The sequence below is a fragment of the Bos taurus genome, chromosome 15 (genome assembly GCF_002263795.3).
Source record: "Bos taurus isolate L1 Dominette 01449 registration number 42190680 breed Hereford chromosome 15, ARS-UCD2.0, whole genome shotgun sequence".
In the NCBI taxonomy this organism is placed as follows: domain Eukaryota; kingdom Metazoa; phylum Chordata; class Mammalia; order Artiodactyla; family Bovidae; genus Bos; species Bos taurus.
The window spans coordinates 75,510,515-75,522,955 of record NC_037342.1 but is presented as its reverse complement, the minus strand read 5'-3'; the positions used below and the strand labels follow the sequence as shown (position 1 = coordinate 75,522,955).

At 50.9% G+C, this 12,441-nt stretch overlaps 1 long non-coding RNA gene across 1 annotated transcript; it reads left to right on the top strand.

Annotated features, from left to right (window-relative positions):
* The first annotated feature begins 9,510 nt into the window (after positions 1–9,510).
* LOC132342294 (uncharacterized) lies at positions 9,511–12,118 on the top strand. Its single transcript, XR_009490611.1, has 3 exons — positions 9,511–9,637; positions 9,851–9,921; positions 11,857–12,118. It is a non-coding gene; the product is annotated as an uncharacterized lncRNA (long non-coding RNA).
* Positions 12,119–12,441: the final 323 nt, after the last annotated feature.

Below are 12,441 nucleotides of genomic sequence, written 5' to 3'. Positions count from 1 at the left end.
GGCCTTCCCAGTGGGAAACAGAGAACCCGTGGCTGAGACTGTTGTGGGGAGGATCGCGGGCCATGGGGGAGCCCAGACAGCTGCTCAAACAGTCCTTCAGCCTGCGTGATAAACATCTCAGGACGGCTTTTCCAGCACCCAGAGCAGGGAGAGGGGCCTGTTAAAACTATTTATATCCCGCCGCCAGCCCACTGACAGCTTAATCGCAATGCCTCCTTCCTATGACTTTTATTTGTCAACCACATTTGCACCCCTTCTCAAGTGGCAGGAAGAGTGACTCCTGGTGGCTCATCTGGATAGCCTGGCTCTCCCAGTGTAGACTGGAGATTTACAAGACGCTCCAAGGAGCCCACCATGGCTGTCCCCCTGCCGGTGAGCCTCTAGCCCTGGTTGCCAAAGAAACCTTGCAGGAAGGTTCTGGGCAGCTGGGGTGGGTGGGTGTGGGTAGGGGTCTACCACTGGGTCTCTGCTTGCAACATCTGTGGCCTGGGCTTGGTCTGAGTGTCTGATGCCTGGCAGCGCCTCAGTAATAGAACAGACTGTCGATTGGCCTCTCCTGTGAGAGGTACCATCGCCTGGGCTATAAATCAAGCACTTTAATTCCCATCAGGGACGAGTTTGGCAAGAAGGTTGCTGGCTCCAGTGTAAATGGGATGAGTGGTCAAAGAGCAAAGCTGGTTTAAATGGTGTCCTGCTCTGAGGCCCAGAAGTGCCTATTCACAGGTCCTAGGTCACCCCGTGGAATGTTCCGGTTACTGATGGAAGATCCTGATGGAAGTTATTTAATATGTGAGACTTTGGCACTACCGTTGTTCAAGCCTCAAAAGGCGCCATCGGCAGCTGTAAATCCAGACCAAAAGATGGATCTGTTCTTCCATTCATTCATTCAGTGATTCCTCTGCTGACATACTCTCCCCTGACATCTTTGCCCATCTCACTCCTTCTCAACATTCAGGTCTCAGCCCAAAGGGCACCTCCTCAGAGAGGCTGTCCCGAGCACCCTAATGGAGTCCCTCTCTCTCCGTGCCACCTGGATGCTATGACAACTCTGTGTTTTGTTTCTGTCACGGTGCTTCCCAGGAGCCGGAGTTCTCTTGTTTATTTGTTTCTTGCTGCTCTGTTGTCAGCCGTGCCCACTGGAAGTAAGACCCTTGTGAGGAGGGATCTTGCTTTCCTGTCCGCTGCTGTGTCCCCAAGTGGCTAGCACTATGCCTGGTCCACGGTAGCTCCTCATCCATCCAACATTTGCCAGGAGTCCCCCAGTTGCCAGGCCAGGGCTGGGGGCTCCACCATGGCCTGCTTGCTGTCCGCAGGGGAATCCGGCATTCGAGTAAGAGCCCTGAATTAACCACATGTTTCTGATGCTTAGACTTTTGGGGCCTTGCTGACCCTGGAGAGACTCCCCCCACCCCACCCCAGGGCTAGCCAGTTACTTGCAAGAGTGAACAACTTGCTTATGAACGCTCTTTTCATAAGCAAACCAGCCAGACAAACCTCATCCACCGTCTTTATCCCTCGGTCAGCCTCTCACTCTCTGGTCACTATCCACCTGTCCTAACGAGCCCAGAGCCATGTCCCAGGTAACCAGGGACAGCCCCCAGGCTCCAGAGCCCAATGGAACCATCCAGTCTAGCTTGCTTTGCCCATTCTGTCCCAGAAATCACAACAAGGGCTCTTGCCCATGTTTTCCTCTCCATCCATCTGCCTCTTGACCAACCCTGGTGCTTCCTCATGTGGCCCCCTGTGGCCTGGTGGGCCCCTTCCTCTTGGGATCCATGAGTAACAAACTATTTTTTTTTCAGTGGTGATCATCTCCTGACCTGTTGGCCGCCACATACCTGAATGACAATAAAACCTACATTTTAAGACAGGCCAGGAGGGTGAAGGCAGGCCCCAGGGAGGTGGAGGAGGGGCACATAATCCACCCCGGACATGTAGCATCTGCAGGGGCTGGTAGTGGAATTACATCAGCTGGATGGCAGTGGCCGGGGGGTGGGGTTGGTGGGGCTTCTAAGCATAGGGAACAGCCCAGGCAAAGGCTTGGGTGCTAATGAGAGGGTGGAATGAATGTGTAGCTCAGGTGGTCCCGTGTGGCTGGAGCAGAGTTGAAAGGAGGAGCAGGATGAGAGTCTTGGAGGACTTGGAATGAGGCCGGGTTTTGCTGGGGGCAGGCGACAAGCCCGTGAGGAGCTGTGGATGGAGCCCATCGGATGCGGGGTCCCATGGTGCTTCTCCTCCCAGCTGGAGTCCACTTGGCTGCTACCCTCTGTGCAGGATGAGGTGGTCATGGCCTCTGACTCCCACTCGTTCAGCTCCAGTCCCAGCTCCCACACCACCCAGCACCTCTACCCTGCCCCAGCTCTTCGCTGAGTCACAGAAACAGCTGCTCTTCCTGCTGAGTCACACCTGCCCATATGGTCCCATCTCCCACTCTCCCCACCTCCAGCTCCCAAGGTGGGGGCCGGTGGGCCTGATCTGGCAGCTAGTAGACTCCTCCCTGCGTGTGGCACCCAGAAGCTCAGCTTCCTTCGATTCTGACTCAAGTACTCATTTCCTGAGAGAAACTAAGGTGGGGCTGCTGTGTGGAGCAGGGCCAGGCGGCAGGGGTGGGCAGCTGTGGACACCCATCTTTCTTACCATCCATCCTCCTCCCGTGCAATCTCCTTGTGGTCCTGGCCTGGGATCTAAGAACAGAGAAAGAGGGCCCGTTTGAATGGGCCTGGAGGGAGTGCAGAATGCATGGAAGGAGGCCCAGCCCCAAAGGAGAAACTCCCACAGCTGAGTGCCTTCAAGCCAAGATCAGGATGGGAAAGGAATCAGACCTCCTGTTTGACTGTCTGAGCCTTGGCTTGGAAGAAAATAACACAGGCTCTCTGGAGAGAGTGCTTATAGCTGCGAACGTTTATTGGGCATTCGCCCAGTTTCTTCCTTCCTTCATTCATTCACGCGTTCAACCAGTATTTTTCTACTGCTAAGAGTTAGTCATGTTCTAGGTACCAGACATACAGCAGGGCACAAAACATCCTCGGCCTGTCATCTGGGAGTCTAAATTCTGTCTGGGGAGACAGCCAATAAGTGAACAAGGAAATATAGTGTTTATAAGTGCTGAATATTAGGGAGCAAAATGAGGGAAGTTAAAAAAGAAGAAAGTGAAGGGAAGGTTGGGGAAACAAAAGGAAGGGCTTAGAGGGGGCTGTGTTAGATCCAACAGGGCATAAAGTATTCATCTTTCTGTGATCCATCAGTAGCTGGAGGAAAAACCAGGTGCCATGGCAGATAAAGAGAGGACTAACTGAGAGGTGATGCCCCCTCCTGAGGGAGCGAATGGCCTGGCCAAGGGGGAGGTTCTTAACAAATACAATGGTCTCCATTTAATGGGAACATGTTATGTCCCAGCTCTCCTCACATGCATTATCTCATTCAATCCCCACAGCCATCTCTTGATGTAAATATAATTATTCCCCCATTTTCTGGATGAGTAAACTGAGGCTTGGCACCATCAGCTCACTTGCTCAGGGTCACAGCAGTTGCAAAGTGAGGATTCATCAGTTCAGTGTCTCTAGCAATTTAACAGTTGGGGCAAGCGGCTTGACCACGGTGCTACAGCTGGGGCATGAAATACAGAAGTGCTCTTAGGTAAGGACCGGCAGGAGCCACTTCATTCAGAAGACAGAGCAGTCCAGAAGGGCTGTGTGACCGAGAGGACAAATAGTGGGGTTGACTCAGGCCGTGATGGAGCCAGTGCATCCCAAGAAGAGGCACAGCACGAGCGAAGGTGCAGAGGCTGGTGGAGCAAGATGTGGTGGGCTGCAGGGAGGGGCGAGAGACAGGCTCCTGTTGGAGGTGAGGGTCATTCTGCGGTGACCTGGACTGTGGGACAAACCATGCCTCTTCAGACATTTAGCAGTGGGAGCCGCCAAAGGGGTTTGAACAGAGGACTGACTCCAAATGAGGTCAGGACCCTAACTTGGTGCTGATGGGCAGAATGGCGGAAGGGAGTCACGTGATAGCCCTAAGAGCGGCAGGCCACCACATCAGAGCAGAGCCTGTGGTTAAGGGTGCGGGCCCTGGACCCACGCTGCCTGGATTCCATTCCAGCTCTACCTCTATAGTGGGCACTGTGGGTTCCCTGCTCTGCACCCTTGACCCTGACTTTTGATTTCATAGGTCTGACTCCCAACTCCTAGCTCCAGCATTGCTTTGAATTAGGGCTTTCTCAGACTGGCAGATCACCTTCCACCTGTACCAGGAATGCCAGGAACTTAATGCCCCCAGAAACTGCCCTCAACTGTGGACTAACTTCCTCAACTGTGGAAGTTGGTGTATCAATAACCTAGCTCCCTAGTGCATGTTTCCCAGGGTTTCCAGAGAGATTAAACTCCGGTTTCTGCAGTGATAACTTGCTTGCTAAGACAGTTTTTACTGCCTGCCTCACCTTCCCTGTCTCACTTCTTCACTCCCCTACCAATGTTTCCTGGACTCACTGCCCAGATATACTTCTCACAATGAAGCTTTTATGTGGAGTTGGTTTCTGGGGAAATCAGAACACGACAATCAGTTTTTAACCATAGGTCTTAGGTGAATTATTTCACCTTTCTATGCTTCAGTTTCCTCATCAATCAAGTGGGGATGATGATAATAATTCATCAAAGCGTCATTATGATGAGTAATTGAGTTCATAAGCACATAGAACTCAGAGTCTTGCATGTAGTAAGTTTTTAGCAAGTGCCTTCCAAGATTATTTTAAAATCAATGAAGTGGATGAGGGAAAGAGACTGGTTGGCTGAGACAAAAGAGAAGAGGGCAGATGTAAGGGAGCTGGCAGGCAAGCAGGGAAGAGATGGAATCAGGACACAGCCAAGTTTGGAGCCTGGAGAGCTGGAGAGAGGCGTGGCATTTACAGTAGCTGGCAGCCAGGAAGAGAGCTGGGTTTGGAGAAAGACCGTGAGTGCAATTTTAGAGTAAGTGCTGTTGGGAGCCAGACAGCCATGTACAGACACCTAGCAGGCAGCTGGGACAGTGGGGCTGGGTGGGAGAGAGGGCACGGTTGGCAGCCATGTGGGTTCGGGAGTTACTTGGAGGGAAACGAGTGCTGTTGTTATGGGAGCTGGGTGGGGAACAGGTAGGATGCGTCCAGCAGTGATGAAGGTGGCAGGGAGGGGAAGGTTGGTGAGGCAAGGTCCTTTGGGGGAGTGGGGAGGTGGGAGGGGATGGAAACCAGTTTACAGGTAAAGCATAGGGGAGGGGAGCTCTTCTTTCTGAGATTCTAAGGCAGTGGGCATTTCTGAGATAAATCATGGAGAACCTGTATCTTGGGTCTGGTTCCTGGGAAGCAGAGCCTGAGCCAGGGATTCAGTCATATAACTGGTTGGAAAAAGAGAAGGGAAGTGAGGGGAGAGGACCAGGGCAGGGAAGATCTCAGCTGGAGAGGGCTCACGTAGGCCTCATCCCATGGGGAATCCTGCAGTACAAACTAAAGCACTTGGTTGGTGCCAGCTTGAGGCAAGGGGACCAGCCTCTGGGATTCACAAATCCGTCAGCCATTGGCTACTGTTTGGGCCAAGGGTGAGACTCCAGATTGGGGGACATCTGTGAACCGTTACTAGGTCAATGAGGAATGGGACATGGGCCCCACCAACATCTGCAGAAATCTGGCCCAAGTCTCACTCAACCAGGTCTACCCTAGCCTGACTGAGTTCAGTTCAGTTCAGTTCAGTCGCTCAGTCGTGTCTGACTCTTTGTGACCCCATGTACTGCAGCACGCCAGGCCTCCCTGTCCATCACCAACTCCCTGAGCCTACTCAAACTCATGTCCATTGAGTCAGTGATGCCATCCAACCATCTCATCCTCTGTTGTCCCCTTCTTCTCCTGCCTTTAATCTCTCCCAGCATCAGGGTCTTTTCCAGTGAGTCAGTTCATCAGGTGGCCAAAGTATTGGAGTTTCAGCTTCAACATCAGTCCTTCCAATGGATATTCAGGACTGATTTCCTTTAGGATGGACTTGTTGGATCTCCTTGCAGTCCAAGAGACTCTCAAGAGTCTGAAGTTTGATCTTCACTCAGATAGTTGGACCAAGTCAGGGGCTCTGTGTGCCAAGTTTGACTAGGACCAGTGTTCCATAAGCCCTGGCTACACAGGCCTCTGGGCATCTCTGCTGTCGGTTTCCTCTGCTTAGGATGCTCTTCCAGTGATCTGCACATTCGCTCCTGCACACTCAGATCGCTGCTCGCACATCCTTTCTTCAGAAAGGCCTTCCCTGATCACCCATCTGAAAAACAGCATCCCCAGCTCTGGTCCCCTCCTATTTTTTGCTCCTATTCCCAACTGGAGTAATGTATGTGTATTTTTTTTTTTTCCTCTCTCTCCCTTCACAGACTAGATCTCCTTGTGGGTAATAGCTTCATCTCTCACCATGTCCCGCAACCTTTCAGCACCCTCTCCTGCACTGCTACATGACTATTTCCCCTGAATTCACTGAATCCTCGTGCCTCTGTGCCTTTGCTGCTGCTGTTCCCCTACTATGGAGTAACATTTTTATCCTTCTAAACCTTCACCTGGCTTCTCAGGTGTCTCTTCCTTTGGATGAAGTGTTGTCTCTCTGCTCCTGTAGCACCCCGGGCACCTGGTAACAGCACCCCCCGTGGAGGGATAACCAGAAGCTTGGTTGTGATCCTCCAGAGTCTTGTCATGCCTGGGCTGGCCCCAGAGAATGAGCAATCACAGAAGACAACATGCAGCCCCCGCTGGGCCCTCTTGGTGGTGATGGTGGCAGCAGGGGCTACTGGCTCTTGATTCCAGCCAATGGTGCTTGAGCTGGCCCAGAGGTTAAGCTGTGGTTTGCATCCCAAACAAAGCTGCTTCTCCCGGCTGTCGTCCCATGCAGGGAAGCCCCGTGTGATGTTCTCTCTAGAAAGGATCTGGGGTCTCATTAACCATCTCATGGTCCATAGGTGATAGGTGAGGAATGAGCTGGTGAGCGATTGCTGGATGCTGACCAGAAGAACGAGGTCTGAGATGACCGGCAATAACTGGGCAAAGCCTAGGGGAGCCTTGGGCTCAGCAAGAGCGCAGTGCTGCCAGTTTCTGCCCAGCCATGGGCCAGCCAGGCGACCTTGGTGAGGCCACTGCATCTCTCTGGGATTTGGAGTTTGCTTTTGGGCTTCAAATGAAATCTTTGTACAATAGATTTTTGCCTGACCAAAAAAAAAAATGAGATATCTGGAGGTGGGGAGGATTCTGAGGTAGACACTGAGCTTGATGACAGTGCTGATTGATTAGTAATGTCTGTTAAGGAGCCGATGTGCACCATCCCTGGTCCAGAGTGTCTTTCGTACGCTGACATTTCATGATTCCGTGACTCCACAGCACTAACGATGAAGGATATGTGTGTATGCATTAAGGAAAGCGGGGTTTAAAGGTTAAAAAAAAAGGAGGTTAAGAAATTTGGGTCAGACCCATGGAGAGCTCCAGAAAAGATGGAGAATGGAAGCAGCTTCACGCCCGTACACACACAGCACACTCTAGCATGGTCGTCTGCTTTTTCAAAGTGAACCTCACACCATTAGTGAACGATGAAATCAATTTAGTCAGCCAAAGCAGTATTTTTAGAATGTATAGGGAACTCCTTGGAAGTCCAGTGGTTAGGACTCTACATTTTTACCACTGAGCATCTGGGTTTGATCCCTGGTCAGTGAACTAAGATCTTGCAAGCCATGGGACTCGGCCAAAAAGAAAAAAAAAAGAGTGTACAGAGAATAGAATGAGTAAAATGAAACTGAGTGGAATATGTCAGATTTCAGTGTGGAGTGGTTCAAGACAATAGGCATCTTGGCATACTGCATACTGTAGGCTGAAGGAATTTGAGAAAATGGGAGAAGTAGGAAGCTTACTCTGAAACCCCTCCTCCACCTTCTCCCCGAAACAGGTTATGAAACCCTCATGTGAGAGGTGTCCATCTTATGCTCGGAGGAAAGGAATATCCTTATCTTTGAAGGAAAGGGGTCACCAAGAGGACCCTAAGGTTTCCCTGTTTCCTACATCACCTGGTACTCCTTAACACACTACAGTCCCCCTGTTTCCTACTTCACCTGGTACTCCTTAACACACCACAGTCCCCCTGTTTCCTACTTCACCTGGTACTCCTTAACACATCACAGTCCCCCTGTTTCCTACATCACCTGGTACTCCTTAACACACCACAGTCCCCCTGTTTCCTACATCACCTGGTACTCCTTAACACACCACAGTCCCCCTGTTTCCTACTTCACCTGGTACTCCTTAACACATCACAGTCCCCCTGTTTCCTACATCACCTGGTACTCCTTAACACACCACAGTCCCCCTGTTTCCTACATCACCTGGTACTCCTTAACACACCACAGTCCCCCTGTTTCCTACTTCACCTGGTACTCCTTAACACATCACAGTCCCCCTGTTTCCTACATCACCTGGTACTCCTTAACACACCACAGTCCCCCTGTTTCCTACATCACCTGGTACTCCTTAACACACCACAGTCCCCCTGTTTCCTACATCACCTGGTACTCCTTAACACACCACAGTCCCCCCACAGCTGTCCACTCTCCATCGCTTGGCATAAAAATGCACAGGTCTGACTATTTCTTTGGGTCTTCCTTCCCTTGTGAAGTCTCTTGTGTCCTGTAAAATGTATGTGACATAAATATATATCCTTTTCTCCCGTTATTCTGTCTCCAGCAGTTTAGCTTTCAGATCCAGCCAGGGATCCTCAGAGGGGCTGGGAATACTTTCTGCTCTCTTAAAAGTGCATATAGGAAGGGTAGAGGCTGTTTTGTGAACTTTTGTTTCAGTTATATACGTATATTTGAAGAAGGTCATGATGGATTTTTTAAATTTTATGTATTTATTTTTGGCTGTTCTGTGTCTTCATTGCTGCATCCAGGTTTTTCTCTAGTGATGAGCAGGGGCTACTCTTGACTGCATTGCACAGGCTGAGAATTGCAGTGGCTTCTCTTGTTGCAGAGCATGGGTTTTGGGGCAGGCGGGATAATAGTTGTTGCACATGCATGAGTTGCTCTGTGGCATGTGGGATCTTCTTGCACCAGGTAAGGAACCGATGTCCCCTGCATTAGAGGTGGATTCTTTTACCACTGGGCTACCAGGAAGCCCATCATGATGGATTTTTTAGCTTGGTTCACCATCTGAACATTTGAGAGGCCATGAAGGAGTTGGGTAAGCAAGTGTGCTTTGTACAGGACAGTTCTGGTTCAAGTCCATCACCCTGGTGTGATTAGATAGCATCTCCTGTCACTCTCTGTGGTGATTTTATCTGTTAACACATTTTTGGACCCTCTTTCCTTCAGAAGGTGGGGTCTGATTCTTCTCCCCTTGAGTACATGGCATGGACTTAGTGACTTGCCTCATGAATAGCATATAGTGAAAGTGGGAGGGTGTCACTTTTAGGACTGTGTCACAAAAGGCACTGTGGCCTCCTCCCTGCTCTTTCTTGGATCACTCACCCTGGTGAAAGCCCAGAGCCGCATCAAAATATAAGTCAAGCTGTCCTGCAGAGAGGCCAAGGCAGTGAGAAACAGAGGCCTCCTGCCCACAGTCTGCCGGATATTTCAGCCCAGGAAAGCTTCAGATGAACACAGCCTGGTCAGCATCCTGCCTGTAACTTTACTAGAGACCCAAATCCAGAACCTTTTACCTAGGAGCCTCCCAAACGCCTCATCCAACAGAAACTGAGATAATCAGTTTGCTGATTTAAGCAGCTAAGTTTTAGGGTAATTTGTTACCCAGCAATTGATAACTGATACACTCTGAAAGTTATCTCTTTTGATTGAAAAATTACATGGTTACTCTCTGCAGGAAAGATTTCCAAGATCCTGTGGGGTATCCAAGATTGGCTAGAATGAGAAAATTCCAAGGAGACCAAAGAGGTGCGAAGCTACCTTCATTTGCCAAATAGCAGGGAGGGTGGAAGACTGAATTATCACGGCAGAATCAGCCCTGACTGGCTGACTAGGCAGAAAGTTCAGAGATCCAGAAAAGAAATGTGACGTGCTCTAAGGGCCAGACGGGGCTCATCAAAGTCAGCTTTGCCCCAGGGAGACGCCTCTTTTCCTAGGGTGACCCGATTAGCAGATCAGAGAAGACAGAGTTGGATCGTGGTGGTTGTTTGAACAGCCCCTACTCAAAGAGTCTGTGTAGAGGGGAATGAACTGGGAGAGTGGCTTACAGTTCAAACATTGCCCAAGCTCCAACCTGTTCAAAAATTTTGCCAGAGACTTGGATGAAGACACAATAGGTGTGTGCATCTGAGCCTCGAAAGCACAGGTTATTCTGATACAGTTGATTTATGATCTAAAGCTTTCTTCCTAAGCAGAATGCTGGGCCAAAATCAACAAGAAGAAGTTTAACAGTAATCGATGTAAAGTCAGGTACTTTCAGATCAAAAAAAAAAAAAATCAATGACCTAAGGAGCAAGCCAAGGGTGGGTAGATAGGGCCGGCTTGGCAGAATTCCACCTGAAATGATCTGGTCGTTTTTCTTTGACCCCACAAGGTCAGTGTAAGCATAAACAGTGTGATGCGGCTACTAACACTGTGGCCCCCGAGGTGGGTTCCTAACTGAATGGGGCTTTGGTGGTGGAATGGACTGTCTTCCAGTCCCCGCTCTCTGCTCTGCTCAGCTTTAGTAGGTGCTGTGGGTTCAAATCTGCACCCCACACTTTATAGGCACAGAGTGTCCAGAGGAGGGACCCAGACAGGGGCAGTGGGGCCTAATGTCCTCAGGTGAGGAATGATGAATGGAATCTCGGGGAAGGCTTAGCGGGGCAATCTGGCTGCCTTGGAAAGACCTAGGAAGGCGAGAGGAGCCGAGACCAGTGGGTGGAAGAGACAGGGCAACAGCTTTGGGGGTACTCAGAAAGGGTGTTCTCCTGGGAGGGCTTGTCTGTGGGTGACAGGGTGCCATAAGCCTCCCATCACCGAGGTGGGTGAGCAGAGGCCAGTTGGTGCTCAGTCTGGTCAAGTGGGAGGCTGAACCGTAGGAACCCAGAGCCCTCCCTCTCCTGTCAGATGCAGCCTTGGGTTTTGCATGGGGGCTTTTGCCATGGTAATGGATGGTCCTTGGTTGGGCAAAGGGCAGGTGAGCAGAAAAGAGAAGGATAGAAAGTGATGGCAAAACCTCCCTGGGCTACCCTGCAGGGCTACAGAGACACGCCTCAAAGCAGGTAACATTGCTTCCTCCCACCCTTACAGGCCAATTAATGAGAGGAAGGGAGAAGCTGCGGAAGGGGGCAGCTGGATCTCCTGCAGCCTCAAATGTCATCTCCCACAAGGCTGTGCAGAGCTGCAGTGAACACACACAGCATATGCACACACACACACACTCTCACTTACACGTATTCAAACATCAGCCCTCACACAAAGGTTCACACACCCGTGTTCATGCACAGTCACGTTTGCCCACCTGATGCTCATCTGCCTTCACACTGACTCACTCCCACCTGTACACACACAACACACACACACATGTGCACACGTGTGGAGACCCTGGCCGGCAGTCACAGAGAGATCAGGGCGGGAAGAGGGGGACTTTTTCACCAGTCCCATCGGCCCTCCTAAGGACTCTCCCTTCTTTGTATCCTTAATCTGGCTAAGGAGCCCAGGAATCTCGGAACCAGTCCTCAAAATTACCCTCTGTGAAATCTCAGCCTCACTCTCCCTGGTGTCGGATATCTCTCTTGGTGTCTCCCAGGCCAATGCTCAGTCACAGTTCTATTTTACTATCTGGTTGCCCCAGTATGGTTTAGAGCATGTCTCTGAATCAAGACTAACTCAGTTCAAATGCTTCCTCTGTCCTCTCTGCAGGTCCTTGGTCGGGTTGCGTGATGTCTCAGGGCATCATTTGCCCCATCTGTAAAATGGGTAACAAGCTTACAGGGTCTATACCATCACCCGTGCAGAGCTGCCTGGAAGACTCAGTGTTCCACGAACTTCATGCCGTGGTTCTCCTCCAGCCCCTCCATCATCTTGCTTAGCATGGCTTGGAGTTCACTCCTTTCCCACCTCTCCTTTTTCTCCCCTCCTCACCCCCAAGGCTCTGCTCCTGGAATAGATCTTGACAACTGTGGCCTTGTGTGTGTTTGATAAATAGCTCTGCTGGGTGTATTCAGGACGCAGGTGTAGACCTGAGTCAGGATGGAAATAGCCAGGAGGCAGGTTGAGAGTGCGGAGTCCAGGCTGGGCTGACCCCGCAGGGACCTGCCCTGCCTTCCTCGCCTCTGACACACTGGGGCCCAGGTGGTCCGCTCCGTGCCCCTCTGTGGCCACTCTTAGGGGTGATTGTGGAAGGGCGATGCGAGAACCTCCAAGGATCCTGGAGACTTGCCTCCCTAACCCTTCTTTTCACAAATGAAGATATCAGATATTGAAGCCCAGAGCTGCTGGGGGACT